Raw genomic sequence first — 6,000 nt, 5'->3', positions numbered from 1 at the left:
TGATTAAGAAAGGTTATTTTAAAACATATTGTGGTTAGATTATTCTGCGATTCAATATTTAATCCTCTGTAGTGCTATACACTTCATAAAGACAACACAGATCCACAGACATTTCAAAGTGACCAATCAAAGGAGCAGAGACTTCACCCGGTGTCCCTGCCTCCAAAGTCTCAACAGTTAACTCGAGTGTGTGCACGTGGAGGATAGATCTCTGGCATGGATGCATTCGGCTCATGAAAACCTGTTCTGTCCCGTAGAAAAAGGTGTTCTTTGACTTGTGAAAATAGTCTGTTGGACATCACATAAAAACTCCCAAAGTAAAACCAAAATGTTCCATTTCTGTCCGAGTACAATCAATATAACATGATGTTGATACGATAAATGAACTGATTTGAGTTTCACAACTTGGCATCCGTGTTACCTTTTGATTATTTGTTCTGTTTCTCTTTGCATCAAAATGTGACACTTTTATTTTAAGTAAAACTGCAACAACCACTTTACCCAAAGAAAACAATACCCACCAGTGATGATATCTAAAACTCTAAACCAAAGCTGAGACGACAACAGCTCACTGGGTGTTCAGTTTGTGGATAAATGAAGTTACGAGCTGCTGCAGTGATGTATTTAACAAAACCGAATAATGTGATTTCTGTTTTTTTTTTTTCCCTCTTTCCCTACCATGCCTCGTCCCTCCTTCACAGTCCGGCTCCACGACAGCATATCAGAGGAAGGATTCCACTATCTGGTCTTTGACTTGTAAGCGCTGGACTTTTCTCTTTTCACTTCACATTAATGCACCTTTCACATGCACACAGTGATGAAATCCACATGGTTAAACATGTGCAGAACACTCTCTCTCTCACACACACACACACACACACACATCACACTTAGGAACGGTAGAAACATGATGGCTGCCAATCAGATGTCCTGTTACTGAAACATCATGAGAGATTGGATGTGGCTTGTTTGCCTCCTCCATCTGCCTGGCGGTGTGTTCAGTCATCACACACCCTCACCACGTTCACCACTCACAAACATCACATATATTACTGTGCCACACCGTTTCATTCTCTCACACACACACACACACACACACACACACACACACACACACACACACACACACACACACACACACACACACACACACACACACACACACACACACACACACACACACACACACACACACTGAGACAAACACGTTGTATTGTATTATGTGCAGACGATGGAGCCCTGTAAATGAGAAGCAATGATGGTGAACACAGATGGCAGGTAGATGACTTTATTCATCCATATCTGTTCAAAAGCCATCTGCTGCCTCTGTGTCTCCGAGTTGTCTGTTCATTAGAACCGAATGATCGAGTCAGAAATCCAGTATGTTCTCACAAAATATCACGCTGAATACACAAATGATTTCAGGCTAAACTGGGTTTCATTACCTGCCAAATCTTGAGTTGATATTTCATGTTATGCTGCTGCTGTCTGAGATTCCGTTTGTGACCACAGGATTCAAACATCATGTGTTTATAAAAGTGTAATAAGTGTGCCTTTTACCTTATCAAAGATTACAGCAGATTTGATTGGAATTAAAGCTGAACTTTACACATAGGAAATATGAAAATGGTGTACAATATTAAATATCTAACATGTATCATTCAGCTCATCAAGATCAATATAGAAAATTCAACCATATTATAACAGGACATTTATTGCACCTTTCATACACAGAAGTAGAAGGTTTTGAATAAGTCGGACTGAAATTAAACTTCATGTTTTCCTCATGCCGCAGCGCACAGATCTCATCTAACTGTTGCGTACGCACAAAACGGGTCCCGAAAGAGGCGTACGCTCGTCCTCACACGTCAGCCGGGATCTGTAGCATCAAACCTGATCATACGAACATTTTGGAGACCCTCATAATTCAGTACATTGACAGCAGCGGACGTCACCAGAACTGACGCTTCAGAATGTTTTGGTTTTATTTAGTGTATTTTAAGCAAGAGAGCAAGTGAATTAAGCAAGATGGACTGTGTGTCACAAAAACAGATGCCTGAGTTCCAAATTGATGCCAGAATTCTAAAACCATGACAGTAGGATCCTTGATGTTATATATGAGCTGTGATCAAACGCTTCCCAGATTTTCGGCGCGAACAGCGCTCGTCACCGAGAGGTTCACAGAGCAACAGGAAGCTGCTACATTCGTGAGTCTGAATTCCCAAGTTATATCTCTTGATCAATAACAACATGTGAGTCAAACAAGTTCTCATGAGCAGCGGTGTGTGCACATCCATCTTTTGATTTCACCAGGGACCTGAAACTTGAGCAGAGAGAGCTAATCAAATTTTGGGTCAAATTTTTGGGAAACAGAAAGAAGTCCCACTGAGCCAAATCAGCTGAGTCGGCGGGGAGAAAGGAGGGGGGTCGGGAGTAACAGCTGTGTTGTCCGAGCCCAGAAACTCATGGGATTCGAACACGTTCTGTGCAGGCACATTGTCATGTTGGAGAAATCAAAGTGCTGTCCCACCACTGTTCAGGCTTTTTAGTGCTAAATGTTTTTCCCTCAGACGCCTCGAAACATCACAACTGGACTGAACTGCTGACAGCCTGATCCTGTGAAACGAAGTCACGCTGCACAGCCCCACAAATATCAAAGGAAACTCACTTGGTTTCCTGTTTTCGACTTGATGTGCACTCTCTGCTCTTGTTTATGGTGAAATCGCAAACGGCATAACAGCGGTCACAAAAGCACGTGTAACTCAGGTGCTGATTTTGATCAAGCGATGAAACTTGGAATATTTACTCAAGAAGGCAATTGGTCCCCTCCATCCTCGTCAGGGTTCTGTGCTCGGCCTGTGTGTCAGGATCGGTCCGTAGCACTTTTTTTTTATTTTTTTTATTGAGGAGCGCAGGTACAGAAGGTACTGTACATTCTTATGTACTGGAGATACTGGAAAATACAACAACATGTGGAATGGCTGCAGCGGACGCAGCAACAGATCCACTGAGACTTGTGAATAAAAACTTCTTTTTTTTTAAATAAACACAAAGTGTGCATGGAGATATATTGAATTAGAGTCCGATGATCAGGGATTGAGTTAAAGATGACCAAAAGCCGATGTTCATACGTCACAAATGACATAAAGGGAGAGTTTCAGCTGATAACTTTGTATGAAACGGTGAACATCCTGAAGTGACCCCGTTATTGTTTGCGATTTGTAACATCCGCATTAGTTGTAGTAATGCTCAAAACAGAATGTTCACAGAGGCGAACCTTATCTCGTAGCAATAGCTTATAAAGCGAGAGTGGCTTATTACATTGGCTGCTACCATCATTACTGTTCAATCTGTCAAACATAACGTTGCGCGACGAAATACATAAATTTGAGAATCACGAGAGATGCCAAATGGCATCCTTCTTGCGAGCCATGTGCTGAACTGTTTCTTAGTTTGCAAAATACATTTTGTTAATTCCTGTGGAAATGTTACATTTTTATCTCAGGCAACAAACAAACAAGCCGAAAAACGTGCATGTCAACAGCAGACAGTTTTTGTACTAAATGGTTTGGTGGTTACTTCGGCGCTATCACACGGGAGGGGGTGCTTCAGTGATGTTTACGGACCGCATCGCTGTCCTGCCGTATAATGACGTTGGAGCACACCACTCGAGTGAAATATTGCAACTATACAACAAGTAACCATGTAAATAAAATATGCAATCAAAGGGTATTCATATTGTGGAGCAATTCGCTCTCAAAATACAAAACATTTTGTTAGTGTGCTCAGTCATCATGAGCTTGATGCTTCGTTTCCTCCTGAATTTCAGTCTGCTCTTATTAGGCGTAAAATTAGCTTTTTGTCTCGTTTCCTGGAACGAGGCTTGGGAGTTTATATGGCATAAATATGAAACAAACTTTCTCTCATTTATAGATTTCGGAGATAGGTGTAATTATGACGTCGGAAGTCTTGTTGGTCGAAGTTACAAAACCAGATGGACGTGTGGAAAAACCCTCACTGCTAATAAAAAAAAAAAACTCAGGACTTTTCAGGTTAATAAGCTCCGGCTACAGCTGGACCCTTCTCGTTGTCCAAGCCACAGAATGCAAACAAACAAAGCATGGAGGATGTTAGAAGTGACATCAGCTGGCTGCTTGCTGCTGTGGTTATTTATTGCACGCTTGTAAAGTTGTTGATTTTTAAGTTAAATGTCTGTATTTGATTTACAATCTAGATCTATCTATCTATCTATCTATCTATCTATCTATCTATCTATCTATCTATCTATCTATCTATCTATCTATCTATCTATCTATCTATCTATCTATCTATCTATCTATCTATCTATCTATCTATCTATCTATCTATCTATCTATCTATCTATCTATCTATCTATCTATCTATCTATCTCCACGTGACTGTTTTTGGCTTACAACAACATACAAGATGGCCATTATCAAACAGGAACTCATTGATTCAATGGAATGACCTGCAGCTGCAGCACTGCAGTCTTATTTGTACTTCCCCACTGATGTCCCTAGTTGTGCATGCCACTCCAGAGCAACGGTTGTTTTGTAGGTTGTAAGCATTACATGGGATCAGATTCGGGCTCTAACACGTACCGGTTACATTAGACATTACATCTAAAGAAGAACAAGTCAAATCCCACTGATACTTTTGTTTTCTCTCTCGAAATATGTAGCAGGCCAGTTTCCAGAAGCTGCAAACAGATAAAACAACCTGTTAGAAAGTAACTGATTATAGGGGCCACGTAAAGGGCCAATATATATACTGCCGGTACTGGCTTCTTTTTTTTTTTTGTGGGGGTTTTCCATCGGGCAAAACTTTTGGATAGTACCTGCTGCCTGGTACTGTTTTTGGTTTCATCCCCCTCGAAGTTCCAAGTGAGCTGAGCTAATACTGAAAGGTGAAAACACTTCTGACCACTGATTGGCCAGAGAGAATTGTCACAATCACTGCGTGTACGACATGGGACATCAAACCTGCTATTCATAATTAGACATTATTACTTTAAAGAAAGTTGATTTTTGTGTGTGCGCGTGCTCACATTGTTGTGAAGATGACTCGGCAGTTTCATATGGTGTCGCTATAGCGACGATGCCAAACTGAGGGGTTACATTCAGCACCTGCGTTGGAAAAGTGGTTTTAAGATGAATAATCCAGCATAGGTCTATTTATTGTATCCCAGCAGTGAATCCCCCATAAGGCATATGTAAACAGGCTCTTTATTGACTTCTTTAGACACTTCCTCTCTAATCTAGCATCAGATTTTCCACTTTGTTGTGAAATCAGTTGATATCCTCTCCTCTTTGTAAACCTAATATCCAGGGCTTCCTCCGACACTCTATTTAATCGTCCTTCCTTCCTTTGAATCTCCGCTGCTCTCCCTCCTCCTCTTCCCCTTCTCCATTCTTCTTCTCTCCTGTGTATCATCAGCCGCTGTTTACACTCTGATCTGACATCCAGAAAGGAAATGGAGGCAAATGTATTTAAACACTGCATTTCATTTTACTAGGTGCAATAAAAAAAAAACAACAACAACAACAACAGAGGGTATGTTTGACCTATTTTGAGGTTCTGAATAGAAAAACCTGCTTAGAATCATGACATGACAGAACCGCTGCTGTGTAGAAAAACTGACCGTGCGCTTAATCGCGCAAAAGCAATTTATTTTTGAGTGAAGTGGAAAAACAAGACATCAGAGGAGTAAGCCGAGTCCTAGAAGGTCGCCATACCGAAAGTTTTACATTTCTGCTCAATGCATACCAAGTATATCTACTCTGGAGACCATTTAACCAAAAGAATTCATGTCGACGCCAGAGACGTGTGAAGTTGTATGAAACTTTAATCTGGAAAGATCAGGAGACTTAAAAGTCGTTATGTTTTCCACAGGTCACGGAAAAGGTTTCACCTTAAAATATCCTTCAAATAATTCTTACCGTTCTGAGGAGAATGTCCCACTGGCCCACTTCAGATGTC

The 6,000-nt window shown here is 41.0% G+C and overlaps 1 protein-coding gene across 8 annotated transcripts in view; it reads left to right on the top strand.

Moving 5' to 3' along the window:
* The first annotated feature begins 697 nt into the window (after positions 1-697).
* The window catches only part of LOC138634094 (calcium/calmodulin-dependent protein kinase type II delta 1 chain), a 42,630-nt gene continuing 37,327 nt past the window's right edge, over positions 698-6,000 (top strand). For all 8 annotated transcript variants that reach the window (XM_069720730.1, XM_069720726.1, XM_069720731.1 and 5 more), the window contains exon 1: positions 698-756. The gene's annotated coding sequence lies outside the window, so the exon portion shown is untranslated. The remainder of the gene's footprint in view (positions 757-6,000) is intronic.

Source organism: Brachyistius frenatus, unplaced genomic scaffold (genome assembly GCF_029030835.1).
Source record: "Brachyistius frenatus isolate BFR_SWC_R1_liver_20210118 unplaced genomic scaffold, ASM2903083v1 Contig_248, whole genome shotgun sequence".
Taxonomy (NCBI): Eukaryota; Metazoa; Chordata; class Actinopteri; family Embiotocidae; genus Brachyistius; species Brachyistius frenatus.
The sequence above is the reverse complement of the archived record's forward strand: the minus strand, read 5'-3'. Positions and strand labels throughout refer to the sequence as shown.